We start from the raw sequence: 15,571 nt of genomic DNA, 5'->3' as shown, positions 1-15,571 counted from the left end.
CTCATGACCAAAGCTTATTAACCCGGACTACCAAGCCAATGTGATAAAAATGGAGCTGACCCAAAATGCCGATTCTGTAACAAGGAGATTGAAACAATAGACCACCTAATCTCAGGGTGTATAATCTTAGCACCTGCAGAATATAAAGCAAGATATGACAGAGTTGGCCAGTATTTACACTGGACAATATGTTGGCATTATAAAATCAAAACTGCTGACAAATGGTATAAACACCATCCTGAAGCTGTGACTGAGGGAGAAAATGTGTCGATTCTATGGGACTTCCCCGTACAGACTGACAAACTATAAAAGCTAATAAACTGGATATGATTATAAAAGATCAGACAAAAAAGGTGTGTTTATTAATTGACATGAGTATTCCTAGCGATCACAATATAGCGGCGAAAGAATTTGACAAGATTAGTAAATATAAAGACCTGCTAATAGAAATTGAAAAAATGTGGCATCTCAAGGCGACTACAGTACCAGTGATTGTAGGATCTCTAGGAATGATAAAAAAAAAGGTACTGAAACCTATTTGAAAATGACACTAGGCTTACCATCCCTACAGGAAGTGCAAAAAAATTGTGTTAACTAGAATGACTCATATACTGAGAAGAGCATTATCTTTGTGAAAACAACATCCATTCATGAATTTATTAATTTTTTAAATACATATTTTATTTGTGAATTTGCGTGTGTAATCTGGGAATGCATACAATGAGCTTCTATGCCCTAGGTGTATGGAAAACACTTGGCGAGAAACAGAAGAAAATTTGAAGAAAGAAAGAAGAAAAATATAATAATAATAATAAGAGCACTCAGAGAGGGCAAACCTCCAGCAAGGCAACACCAACGTCCTCTCAATGATTCACCAGAGATGATTTTTTAAATGAGAATATCTGAAAAACTTGACTGCTCTCCCAAATGAGAATACTAAAAATGAACCCAACCGCTCACAAAAATTAAAAAAGACAGGAAAAATAATCCAGAATCCTTGTCTTGTACCTGATTGATCCCGATGGTAGTCATGGAATGTGAAGGTGGGTGTGCAGGCCATGTTTGTAATGCTGTGTGTGTGTGTCATCTGCAGTGGGAACAGAGACAGTTTTCTCTATGAAGGCCTTTTTTAGTCTATCCACTGATGTAGTGTCTTAAAGACAATTAATGTCTGTAGTGAAAAATTTGTCCATGCATAAAAGAAAACGGAAAGGACCTGCATATGGTGCTGTTAACGGAGGTTTAACAAGATCGTTGCGCACAAAAACATGAGTCCAAGAAATAAAGCTTCCTTGAAAGCAGAGCTAGAAATGCAATTGTCAAATAGGTAAGAGGTTTTAAACAGGAGTGATATATTCAAAATTGTTAAGGATAAATTGAATTTAATATTTTTACTGAATATGCTAGTGTTATTTAATTTCTGAATGGTTTTCCTGCCTTTTGTTTATGTAGTTTGATTTCTTTATCCATCAGTTTCTAAAAGATAGAGAAGTGAGTAAAATTAATAATAGAGAAATGAAAATAAAACTTTGGAAACAGCAACGCCGCCAGAACTTACACGGAAACCATGAGCATGCTTTCAAGGGAGATAATCAAAGATTGTAATACTTCATGTAAAGTAAATATAACAAATAATCCAGAATCCTTGTCCAGCAGCAGATCAATCCCAAAATCTAATCATTTCATGTCAGTCACAAGGCCAAACATTCCTAAAGGTTTCATCCGAATCCATCCAGTGGATCTTGAGATATCTTTCCACAGACAGACAACCAAACAAACACAACTGAAAACAATACCTCTGCCTTCGCTAGGGCGGAGGTAATAATAATAATCCTTTCTACTAAAGGCACAAGGTCTGAAATTTGGGTGGGAGGGGACTAGTCGATTACATCAACCCCATGTTTCACTGGTACTTAATTTATTGACCCTGTAAGGATGAAAGGCAAAGTCAGCCTCAATGGAATTTGAATGCAGAACATGAAAATGGATGAAATGCCACTAACCATTTCACCGAGCATGCTAATGATTCTGCCATCACACCTTTTTCTGCTAACAATAATAATAATTATAACAACAAAACCAGCTTGGAGTGTGAAATTCTTAAATATTAGAACAATGGTTCCCAATCTCTTCACAGTGGCTCCCAACAGTGGACATCAAGGGAAGGAGGGGGAACCACAGAAATGGTAAATGGTTTATGGTACAAAAGAAATCACTTTAAACTCGCTAAAATAATATTTGGGATGTCTTTATCTCCACTAAGTATAGAAGCAGATGTGTTACATAAAATTTATTTTGAAGATCTGATAAAAGACTTTTCAATTCAAAAAAGTAGGAGGAAACTTTTCACATATAAATAAAGTGGAAGTATACAAAAATAAACATTATTTTCCCTCTTACTTTTTGTTTTGCTTTTGGAAAATAGAAATTTATTTTATGGTTTGTTATTGTTTATATATTGAATTACATAATATTTTATGGGGACACCAAAATCTTTAAGTGCTTAGGGCCCTGATGGGTCTTAATCCGGCCCTGTATATATATATATATATCATCATCATCATCATTTAACGTCCGCTTTCCATGCTAGCATGGGTTGGACGGTTCAACTGGGGTCTGGGGAGCCCGAAAGCTGCACCAGTCCAGTCATATCTGGCAGTGTTTCTACAGCTGGATGCCCTTCCTAACGCCAACCACTCCGAGAGTGTAGTGGGTGATTTTATGGCACCGACACAGGTGCCAGACGAGGCTGACAAACGCCACGCTCGGATGGTGTTTTTTATGTGTACCACCGCCACAGGTGCCAGACGAGGCTGGCAGACGGCCACGCTCGGATGATGTTTTTTATGTGCCACCGACACAGGTGCCAGACGAGGCTGGCAGACGGCCACGCTCGACGGTGTTTTTATGTGCCACTGACACAGGTGCCAGACGAGGCTGGCAGACGGCCACGCTCGGATGGTGTTTTTATGTGCCACCACCGACACAGGTGCCAGATGAGGCTGGCAAACGGCCACGATCGGATGGTGCTTGTTACGTGCCCACAGCACGGAGGCCAGTCGATGCGGTACTGGCTACGGCCACGTTCGGATGTTTTTCTTATGTGCCACGTGCCACCGGCACTGGTACCACAAAGATACAATTCCATTGATGTTCATCTATTTTGATTTGTTTTGATTTGATTTGATTTTCACTTGCCTCAACAGGTCTCACAAGTGTCACAAGAAGGAAGGTATGCACAGGTGGACTGACTACGTCCCAGGTAGGGGCCATGGGTTATGGCCTGACTAGTCTTGCCGGGTCTTCGGATGGTGTTTTTATGTGCCACCGACACAGGTGCTAGATGAGGCTGGCGAACGGCCACGATCGGATGGTGTTTGTCATGTGCCCACCGCACTGACTACGGCACTGATGGATTTCTTGTGTGCCACAGGCACTGGTACCACAAGATACAAATTACAATAAATATATATATCATCATCATCATCATCGTTTAATGTCTGCTTTCCATGCTAGCATGGGTTGGAAGAATGACTGAGGGCTAGCGAACCAGATGGCTGCACCAGGCTTCAATCTTGATCTGGCAGAGTTTCTACAGCTGGATACCCTTCCTAATGCCAACCACTCCAAGAGTGTAGTGGGTGCTTTTACGTGCCACCGGCATGTGGCCAGTCAGGCGGTACTGGCAACGACCTTGCTAGAATCTTTTACACATGCCACCAGCACAGGTGCCAGTAAAGCAATGCTGGTAACAATCACGCTCGAATGGTGTCTTTTACGTGCCACCGGCACGGAGGCCAGATAGCCGTTCTGGCAATGATTATGCTCAGATGGTGCTCTTAACACCCTGCTAGCACGGGGCTCGAGTGCCAGTAAGGCGACGCTGGTAACGATCACGCTCGAACGGTGCCTTTTAAGTGCCACTGGCACGGAAGCCGGTTAGCCACTCTGTCAATGATCACACTCGTATGGTGCTCTTTGCACCCCACTAGCACGGACGCCAGTCATCGAATTTGATTTGTATTTTGATTTTTGATTATATATGCAAAATTTTTTATTTAGTTCACGGACCCCCAGTATTACCTTTGTGGACCAGCAGGGGTTCAGATTGTGCTAGAACAAGGAAATTAACAGAGTTGTAATCCTGGGAACTATGGCAAAGAATTTGGGAGCAAACCTTAGAAAACTAGACCATAATCCAAACGTGGGAAGAATACAGAAAACTTGTTTACTTAGTTCAACAAGAATTATTGAGAAAGTACTCAATACAAAGTCAGAACAGAAATGAATAACAGAAAACAATGCTTTTATAGAAGATGATAATGATAATCAAAAATGCTAGTTCTAAAAATCTCTCTAAGAGATCAACACAGTAATTGTACTGACAAGTAATATTTGTAGCCACTTTAAAATGGCTGTCCCTTCGAGTGAACACTATTGCGACTTTTTAACCCTAAGAAAGGAGATGTCCTCTTGCGCTATGAATATTACTAGATAATAATAATGAAATTATTCTTTGTAGTGCTAAGGTGCACTACAACTTATCAAAGATGCATGTATAATACAGAGGATTATGTGCAAATGTCAGGAAAGTGAACAGTGTATGAGTCATGATATACATGTGTGCATGTATATGAAGTTGGGGAGAATATCAGGTGTAGTGTTGGTGAATTTCAGGAATCATGGAGGTTTTAAAGAATGCAATGTCTCAGCAGCTAACAACCGATGTATGTAGTTTGTTCCATGCTTTAGCAACTCTGAGTGTGAAAAAATGTTTCCGAAAGTCTTGGGAGTTGAGCTGTTTTCTGATTTTGTAGGCACGCCCATGTGTGTTAGACATATAGAATTTAAAAAAGGGCTCAAAGTTGTTGGCACAAAGATTAATAATTCTGTGAGTGTTTACCAAGTCAGCTGTCAGACATCAGAGCTTCAGTGTATCCATGCCCAGGGAAGCAAGGTGTTCAGCATATCGTAGATACCTGATAGACAGTATTTGCTTGGTTGCACGACTCAGAACATTTTCCAGGAAGTCAATGTTCTGAGCAAGCTGGTGATGCAAATTCCAAGTGTGGCTGCACCAAAGCCATATACATCCTTAAATAGATAACTGGAGAGCGGTTAACAAAGGTCTTGCTGAGTGATGCCAAGGCACCCTTGGCCTTCTTGACAATTTTAGAGATAGGCTTTGTCCAATGCAAATCACTGCTGACAGCAATGCCCAGGTCACGTTCACAAAAGGACTTCTTGATATTAATATTGTGGAAAGAGTATGTGGACGCTGGGTTTTTTCCTCTCAAAATTGCATGGTGGTACACTTGTCCACAGCCAACTTGAGTTGCTAGTCCATGATCCATTGCTGCATTGTGTCCCAGTCCAATTGCAGGAAAGATCTATAATGTTCAGGATCTGTCCTTTTCATCTCAAAATACAGCTTGATGTCATCTGCATATTTCAGCACTGTGACATTCTTTAAGTTTGGCATGTATGTCATTAATGATCAAGAACAGATCCCTGTAGTACACCAGATGATATCTCATAGGGTGAAGAATGCTGTCCTAGAACTGTGACTACCACTTTTTGGCTGAGAATGAAGGACTCCGACCAGTTAAAAACAAATCATCTTTTACACCCATTGTAGAGAGTTTTGCCATAAGTCTTTTGTGTGGCACATAATTTAAAGCTTTAGCAAAGTCAAGGTAAACAACACCCACCCATGAACCACCATCAGTGATCTGGGTGATGTCTTCAAGAAACTCAATAAGCTGATCACAACAGCTGGAGTTAGGGATAAATCCAAATTGTGAGGGCTGGATAAGGTTGTGGGAATTCCAGACATTCCAGTATGTTTCTCTGACACAGGATTCCATCAGTTTGGCAATGAAGCTAGTAAGACTGACTGGACGATAGTTGACAGGCAACATGCAGTCACCCTTTTTGAACAAAGGAATGGCACTAGCAATTATCCACTACTCCAGAGTAGCACCATTGTTAAGACAGAATTGAAAGAAGAGTGAAAGCTAGTGCAGGAGAAAGTACCCACCACATTTGAAAAGCAGGTATGTAACACCATCATGGCCAGGAGAGGCATAGTTGCACTTATTCTTAAGGTGACGTTGCAGCATTGCATAGTTGTTATAGAATTTGATGTCAGAGGTGGTGGAGATGGTACGTTTTGATTTCCAAATGTAAAAATGCCTGATATAAACATATGATCCTCATCTGATAGGAAGTATAATTAAACCAATTATACATCCTCAATATTAAATAATAATAATAATAACAATTCTTTGTACTATAGTCACAAGGCCCGAATTTTGGGGGGAGGGGCCAGTCAATTAGACTACTACTTAATTTATCAACCCTGAAAGGATGAAAAGCAAAGTTGACCTTGATGGAATTTGATCTCAGAATATAAAGACAGGCGAAATAGCCCACTAAGCATTTCACCCAGCATGCTAACGATTCTGCCAGCTCAGTGCCATAATACTACTACTACTACTACTACTACTACTACTACTACTAACAACAACAACAACAGCAACAGCAACAACAACAACAACAATAATAATAATAATAATAATAATAATAATGGTAATAACAATAATAATCATTTCTGCTATAGGCACAAGACCTGAAATTTTTGTGGGGAGAGGTCCAGTCTATTGCATCGACCCCAGTACTCAACTAGTATTTATCAACCCCAAAAAGATGAAAGACAAAGTCAACCTTGGCGGCAGCAGCAGTAGTAGTAGTAGTAGTATCATCATCTCTGAAAACTTTTGAGAAATCAAGCAAATCAGAGGAATGTGGAGTCTCAAAACAACAGTAACCATTGCTATTGGAACGATATCAAAAGAAGCCAACCAAATATGCAAACCAAATTCCTTGCAGCTTTGAAATAAGTAAATTGCAAAAGATTGTATTTATGTGCATCTCAGATGTTTTACTTACATTCCTCACTCTGTTGATACAATCTTATCCATTAAATTATTTATAAATTTTATAAAGAGATATTTTGTTTTTAAAACACGCAGACATCTGTTTATTTTATTAACTCTTTTACTTGTTTCCGTCATTTGGCTGTGGCCATGCTGGAGTGCTGCCTTTAGACAAACAAATCGACCCCAGGACTTATTCTTTGTAAACCTAGTACTTATTCTATTGGTCGCTTATGCCAAACTGCTAAGTTACAGGGACATAAACACACCACCATCAGTTGTCAAGCGATATAGGGGGAGACACACAGACACATGCACAAACATATATATATACATATATATATATATATATATACGATGGGCTTCTTTCAGTTTCCATCAGTTTCCATCTACCAAATCCACTCACAAGGCTTTGGTCGGCCCGAGGTTACAGTAGAAGACACTTGTCCAAGGTGCCATGCAGAGGGTCTGAACTCAGGACCATGTGGTTGGTAAGCAAGCTACTTACCACACAGCTATTCCTGCATCTATCATTAATTTTTTTTCAGTTGCATGGCACCAAACCTGTTTGCCTTTTTAGATGCAAAAACTTGTTCCTTCAGGTTTCTGCTTGAGACTTGGGAGGCAGCTTATATCATCATCATCATCATCATCATTTAGCGTTCATTGGACGGTTCAACTGGGGTCTGTGAAGCTGGAAGGCTTCATCAGGCCCAGCCAGATCTGGCAGTGTTTCTACGGCTGGATACCCTTCCTAACGCCAACCACTCCATGAGTGTAGTGGGTGCTTTTTACTTCCCACCCGCACAGGTGCCAGACAGAGCTGGCAAATGGACATGAACGGATGGTGCTTTTATGTGTCACCGGCACGGGGGCCAGGCGAGGCTGGCAACGGACACGAACGGATGGTGCTTTTACGTGCCACCAACACAGGGGCCAGACAGAGCTGGCAAAATTAAAGAAAAGCATAATAATAATAAAACCTGCCAAGAACAGCTGACTTCCTATGCAAGACACCATCAATAATTTTCTACTCTAGGCACAAGGCCCCAAATTTTTTGGGGGTGCCAGTTGATTAGACTGACCCCAATATGCAACTAGTACTTAATTTATCGACTCTGCTTAGCAAGTTGAAAGTGATTTCTTTTGTACCATAAACCATTTACCATTTCTGTGGTTTCCCTTCTTTCCCTTGATGCCCTAAGCACATGCTTATTTTGCTTAATGGTTAATCCAGTGCTGCACACAGCACACAATGCAATCACTAATACAACAAAAGACAGAAACCAGGCCCCATTAAGAAATTGGCGAAATTTGAACTCAGAACGTGAAGACAGAAAATACTGCTAAGCATTTCACCCAGTGTGCTAATGATTGTGCCAGCTCACTACCTCAATCATCATTATCATCATCGTTTAACATCCGCTTTCCATGCTAGCATGGGTTGGATGATTTGACTGAGGTCTGGCGAACCAGATGGCTGCACCAGGCTCCAAAACAATCCTCTCTACTAAAGGTATACAAGACCTGAAATTTGTGAGGAAGGGTCTAGTCAATTACATTGACCCCAGTATTTCACTGACACTTAATTTATCGACCCCGAAAGGATGAAAGGCAAAATCGACCTCGGTGGAATTTGAACTCAGAACATCATAGCAGACAAAATGCCACTAAGCATCTTGTACTATACTACTACTACTACTACTACTAATAATAATAATAACAATGATTTCTTTTATTGGCCACAAGGGCCCAAGACATGGACGACAATATCAAAGGACAAATTACAACAGACACAAAAAAAAAATGTGGGGTTTTTATATCAATCAAAGAGAGATATTACAACATTAAAAGATATAACAAAGGATATATAAATAGAAATTAGGGAAATAAATAAATTCATAAAAAGATAATTAGAATCCCTAATAGTGGAAGGAGTCCACTTAGGATAATTCGAGGTAAATCCCATGCAAAAAATCCTGGATTACTCTGTCATCCCCAAGACATGGCAAAGCACCCTAATAATAATAATAATAATTAATTCTTTTTATTGGCTACAAGGGCTGACAAACATGATTGGAAAACATAAAGGGACAAAACAGGACAAAAGGTTACAAAGGGTTTTGTCCATTTGTGAAAAAATCGTGTAAAAACAGTGTAACAATCAAATAATATAATAACGAAAAACTCCCAATAGAGGGAGGCGTTACGAAAGGTTCCTGGTGGAAAAACCCATAAAAGCCAACGGGAGCTTGGTCAAAAGGGGGGTAGAGAGCCCCTTTCTCCTTTTATAATACCTTTTTCAATTACAGGCGAAACCTCAGAATTGGTCCATTATCATCATCATCATCATCATCGTTTAACGTCCGTTCTCCATGCTAGCATGGGTTGGACGGTTCGACCGGGGTTCTGGGAAGCCAGAAGGCTGCACCAGGCTCCAGTCTAATCTGGCAATGTTTCTACAGCTGGATGCCCTTCCTAACGCCAACCACTCCGTGAGTGTAGTGGGTGCTTTTTACGTGCCACCTGCACAGGTGCCAGGCGGGGCTGGCAACGGCCACGGTCAGATTGGTGTATTTTATGTGCCACCGGCACGGAAGCCAGTCGAGGCGGTGCTGGCATCGGCCACGAGTCGGATAGTGCTTTTTACGTACCACCAGACCAGGGATCCTGGCTGGTTCAATTCGATTTCGCTTGCCCCAACATGTCTTCACAAGCAAAGGGGGTTGGCATGGGTGCCTGTCGTACGGTCGCATTGGAGTATTTTACGTGCCACGGCCACGAGTCGGATAGTGCTTTTTACGTACCACCAGACCAGGGATCCTGGCTGGTTCAATTCGATTTCGCTTGCCCCAACATGTCTTCACAAGCAAGGGGGTTGGCATGGGTGCCTGTCGTACGGTCGCATTGGAGTATTTTACGTGTCACGGCCACGAGTCGGATAGTGCTTTTTACGTACCACCAGGCCAGGGATCCTGGCTGGTTCAATTCGGTTGGCATGGGTGTCTGTCGTCGGATGAGGTTCTATATCGACTTCGCTTGCCTCAACAGGTCTTTGTGTCCAAGGGAGGAAAGGCATTCATAAGTGGGCTGGGCTCACTTGTCCTGCCTGGTCTTCTCACGTACAGAATATTTCCAAAGGTCTCGGTCGCTGGTCATTTCCTCAGTGAGGCCTAAAGTTCGAAGGTCGTGCTTCACCACCTCGTCCCAGGTTTTCCTGGGTCTACCTCTTCCACGGGTTCCCTCAACTGCTAGGGATTGGCACTTTCTCACACACCTATCTTCATCCATTCTCACCACATGACCATACCAGCGCAATCGTCTCTCTTGCACACCACAACTGATGCTTCTTAGGTACAACATTTCTCTCAAGGTGCTAACGCTCTGTCGAGTATAATAATAATAATCCTTTCTACTATAGGCACAAGGCCTAAAAGTTTTGGGGAGGAGTTAAGACAATTATACTGACCCCAGTACTCAATTGGTACTTAATTTATCAACTCTGAAAGGATGAAAAGCAAAGTTGACCTCAGTGGGATTTGAACTCAGAATGTAAGTACAGGTGAAATGCCACTAAGCATTTTTGCCCAGCACACCAACAATTCTGCCAGCTTACCACCTGAATAAAAATAATAATAATAATAATCCTTTCTACTATAGGCACAAGGCCTGAAATTTTAGGGGTGGGGTTAAGTCGATTACATTGGCCCCAGTACTCAACTAGTACCTAATTTATCGACCCTGAGAGGATGAAAGGCAAAGTTGACCTCGGTGGAATTTGAACTCAGAAAGACAGACGAAATGCTGCTAAGCATTTTGCCCAGTGTGCTAACAATATGGCCTGCCTGCCTGCTGCCACCGACAATGATAGCTGTTCAAGAATTTGGACCTGGATATCTCCATTTCCAGCGACTTCGAGGGCCACCTCCCAGTGGTGTCGGGCGTCAACCAAGAGCCCTCAACTACAACAAGACAACCAAAGTATTTTTTTTTTCAAGGTCTGGGGTCTCCTGCCCCTAAGCCCTAGACCATCACCTAATCACCCTTACCCGTCTTGTTGCTTAACAACAACAACAATAACAACAACTACGAAGTTCTTACACATGATCAGAAATACTGGGGAAAGGAACAATTGATTAAATCAACCCCAGACATTAACTGGTACTTTATTTAATGAATGTTGGAAAGCCAAGTTGACATAGGCAAGATTTGAATTCCATCTGTTAAAAATGCAGAAGAAATTCTTCAGGCAACTTTGTTCACTGCACCAATAATTCTGGCAAATTCACTGCACTTTAGTAGAAAGAATAACTGGCACTCCATCAGCTATGACAATAAGAGTTCCAGTTGATCCATTCAACAGAACAGCCAGTTTGTAAAATTAATGAGCAGGAGTGGTGCAGGAGTGACTGTATGGTAAGTGGCTTGCTTATAAGAGGTTTATTGCCTCAAGTATATGTTTTAATCTGTAATGGACTTTTTAACCCAAATAAATGGTATGCGTTGAAAAATTGTAAGAGGTTTAATACATCAATGTATGTTTTTATATTGAAAAATTGTAAGAGGGTTAATACCTCAATGTATGTTTATGAAAGAACAATGTTATAGAGAAGCATATATGTATATGTGTGTGTGTGTTTGTGTGTCTGTATTTGTCCCCCCACCATCGCTTGACAACCAATGCTGGTGTGTTTATGTCCTCGTAAACTTAGCGGTTTGGCAAAAGAAACCAACAGAATAAGTACTAGGCTTACAAAGAATAAGTCCTAGGGTCAATTTGATTCGACTAAAGGCAGTGCTCCAGCATGGCCACAGTCAAATGACTGAAACAAGTAAAAGAATAAAAGTGGCTGAGCACTCCACAAACATACATACCCTTAATATTGGTCACAGGGAGATCTCCTGGTACTTAATTTATCAACCCCAAAAGAATGAAAGGCAAAGTCAACCTCAGCAGAATTTGAACTCAGAATGTAAATAGCTGGAAGAAATGCTGTTAAGAATTTTGCCCAGGATGCTAACGATTCTGCCAGCTCACTGCCTTAAATATTGGTTTCAAGTTTTGTCACAAGGCCAACAATTTTGGGGGAGGGAGTAAGTCGATTAGATCAACCCCAGGATTCAACTGGTACTTATTTTATTGATCTCAAAAGGATGAAAGGCAAAGTCGACCTTAGGCAGAATTTGAACCCAGAACAAAAAGACAGAGAAAATGCTGCTAAGCATTTTATCCAGCATGGTAACAACTCTGCTAGCTTATCACCTAAATAACAACAACAACAATAATAATAATAATAATAATAATGATGATGATAACCTTTTCTGCTACAGGCACAAGGCCTGGAGTTTGTGAGAAGGGATATAGTCAATCACATCAACCCCAGTATTTGACTAGTACTTATTTTATTGACCCTGAAAGGAAGAAAAGCAAAGTCGACCCCAGCAGAATTTGAACTCAGAATGTAAAGACAGACAGAATGCCATGAAGCATCTTGCCCACTCACCGCTTTAATAATAATAATAATAACAATAATAATCCTTTCTACTAAATGCACAAGGTCTAAAATTTTTTGGGGAAGGAGTTAAAATGATTACATCAACCTCAGTACTCCACTGGTACTTAATTTATCAACCCCAAAAGGACGAACGGCAAAGCTGACTCTGGTGAAATTTGAACTCACTAAAAATGGATAGAATGTCACTAAGTATTTTGCCTGGTATGGTAACAATGCTGCCAGCTTAATAATAATATTAATAATAATAATAATAATAATAATAATAATAACAACAATAACAATAACAATAATAATAATAACAATAATAATAATAATAATAATCCTTTCTATTAAAGGCAGAAGGATTGAAATTTTGGGGGAGGGTACCAGTGTTTCACTGGTACTTATTTTATTGACCCTGAAAAGATGGAAAGCAAAGTCGACCCTGGTGGAATTTGAACTCACAATGTAAAGACAGATGAAATACTAAGCGTTATGTCTGGTATGCTAACGATTCTGCCAGCTCAATAATCATAATAAAATTATTGTATACAGTATTTTGTTTTTGGATTTAGTTTGCAAGATTCTTTATATGAGTTCGTGTGTTGAAGCATATTCTATTGTGTCTGGGGAGAGTCATTTTCTTTTTGTGCCTTATAATTTAACACACTCACCATTAAAATTTCCACTTATTTCTTATTTTTATTTTCCTAAAATTTTTGTCGCATCTTGCAGGAAAATAAAAATAAGAAATAAGTGGAAATTTTAATGGTGAGTGTGTTAAATTATAAGGCACAAAAAGAAGATGACTCTCCCCAGACACAACAGAATATTGTATACAGTGTTCAGGTGTACTATAACTCTTCAGAAATAGTAGCCAAAAGTGGATAAACAGTACATAGAATAGAATAAGTTGCTAAAAAAAGTGGATGAGACCATCAGGTGTATTGCTGGCGAATTTCAAGTAGCATGGAAATTTTGAAGGATGCAGAGTATGATGATGATGATAATAATAATAATAATAATATTACTTTTTTATGTTTAGTGATTTTGTCAATTTGACAAAAATAAGTATATAAATAAAAGTAAAAAATTCTGTACTTACAGTGTCTAATTTCTTCTCCAAAATCACACAACCAACTGCACAAACATCCCAATTTTGTATGTCAGCGAACTTCCAGGATCTTTAATATTTAATGATTTCCTGAAGGACTCACCCTACTCATTGAAAAGTATGATGTGAATCATTAATAAACAAAAAATTGTGTCATAAACAAACAATTGAGGAAATGATTTATCCACTGCTAACAACACATCTATTATTCTCCACTAATAGTAATTTAAATGATAGTGGAGTACTAATAACGACATTTTAAACAAATTTAGTTAAACGGAGAAGGGGACAATATACTAATTGTTTAGCTGTGAATACTGAATGAACAATAATTTTTATAAGCTTTTTCCTTCTGCAACAAATTCTTGGAAAATGTGAATATATTTGATGGTATAAAAGATGCATAGACATTTTAGACACACCCCAATTTCAGCAGCACATATTCTGGAAAATGTGTTTTCAGTGCATTAAAGCTTATGGAAGCCCAACTTTGCATACAGGCCTCATGGTGATGGTTTGAGACATATTTTGGGGGAAAGAAATACATCTTATATGCCACAAAAAATATATATATACCATACGAGTGAGATCGTTGCCAGAGCAACAAGCTGGCCTCCGTGCCAATGGCATGTTAAAAACACCATTCGAGCGTGATCGTTACCTGCGTCGCCTTACTAGCACTTGTGCTGGTGACATGTGAAAGAAAACATTTGAGCGAGGTCGTTGCCAGTGCTGCTGGACTGGCTCCTGTGCAGGTGGCACATAAAAAGCACCATTTGAGCGTGGTCATTGCCAGTACCACCTGACTAGCCCTTGTGTCAGTGGCACATAAAAGCACCCACTCCATTCTCGGAGTGGTTGGCATTAGGAAGGGCATCCAGCTGTAGAAACTCTGCCAGATCAGATTGGAGCCAGGTGCAGCCATCTGGTTCACCAGACCTCAGTCAAATCATCCAACCCATGCTAGCATGGAAATCGGACGTTAAACGATGATGATGATGATGATGATAACAAAGAATTTAGTAAAATAATTTAGTTATCATTTAGCTAGTGTTAGAAACATAAATTGTGACTAAGGTTTGGTGGAAGATTTCAATTCAAAACTTATGAAAAGACATTTGTACTCAGAGCCAGAGCCGGGTTCAGGTGGGTTAGTAACAAAGGGTTAAGGGTATTGTGAAAGGCCTTGGAGGTCCAACCTTCAACTTCTTTTATAGCATGGAAGGTGGACATTAAACGATAATGATGATGATATTCAGCAGTATCAGTGCCAAGCAGTGTTTAGGCACATTTTAGGTTAGTTAAAATATATTTGTGGCATATTCCAACCGCTAAATTCACTGCAGTTATTACGGAGACAAAATTCTCTTCTATAGTAAAAAGAGTAAAAACACTACACACACACACACACACATCAGCAGTATCAGTGCCAAGCAGTGTTCAGGCACAAACAAACTTTAGGTTAGTTAAGATATGTTTGTAATATATTTCAACTGTTAAAAGCAAATTCACAGCAGTTAACATCATCATCATTTAACATCCATTCGCCATGCTGGCATGGGTTGGATGGTTTCCCAAAGGTTGGCTAGGTAGAATACTGCACCAGGCTTCACTGTGTGTTTTGGCAGGGTTCTTTTACAGCTGGATGCCCTTCCTAACACCAACTACCTTACAGAATGGACTGAGGGCTTTTTACATGGCATAAGTACCAGTGAGGCCTGTTTTGGTATAGTTTTTATGTCCGCTTTCCATGCTAGCATGGGTTGGACGATTTGACTGAGGACTGGCGAACCAGATGGCTGCACCAGACTCCAATCTGATCTGGCAGAGTTTCTACAGCTTGATGCCCTTCCTAACACCAACCACTCCAAGAGTGTAGTGGGTACTTTTATGTGCCACTGGCACGAGCGCCAGACAGGCAGTACTGGCAATGGCCATGCTCAAATTGTGCTTTCTATGTGCCACCTGCACAGGAGCCAGTCCAGTTATATTTAAAATAATTGAACGAAAGACAGAGATTCTCA

General features: G+C 40.2%; 1 protein-coding gene across 1 annotated transcript in view; it reads right to left on the bottom strand.

Annotated features, from left to right (window-relative positions):
• The window catches only part of LOC115214262, a 35,693-nt gene extending 21,969 nt beyond the window's left edge, over window positions 1-13,724 (bottom strand). Inside the window, exon 1 of the mRNA XM_029783416.2 lies at window positions 13,539-13,724. The gene's annotated coding sequence lies outside the window, so the exon portion shown is untranslated. The remainder of the gene's footprint in view (window positions 1-13,538) is intronic.
• Window positions 13,725-15,571: the final 1,847 nt, after the last annotated feature.

This window comes from Octopus sinensis, linkage group LG1 (genome assembly GCF_006345805.1).
Source record: "Octopus sinensis linkage group LG1, ASM634580v1, whole genome shotgun sequence".
NCBI classification, from domain to species: domain Eukaryota; kingdom Metazoa; phylum Mollusca; class Cephalopoda; order Octopoda; family Octopodidae; genus Octopus; species Octopus sinensis.
The sequence above is the reverse complement of the archived record's forward strand: the minus strand, read 5'-3'. Positions and strand labels throughout refer to the sequence as shown.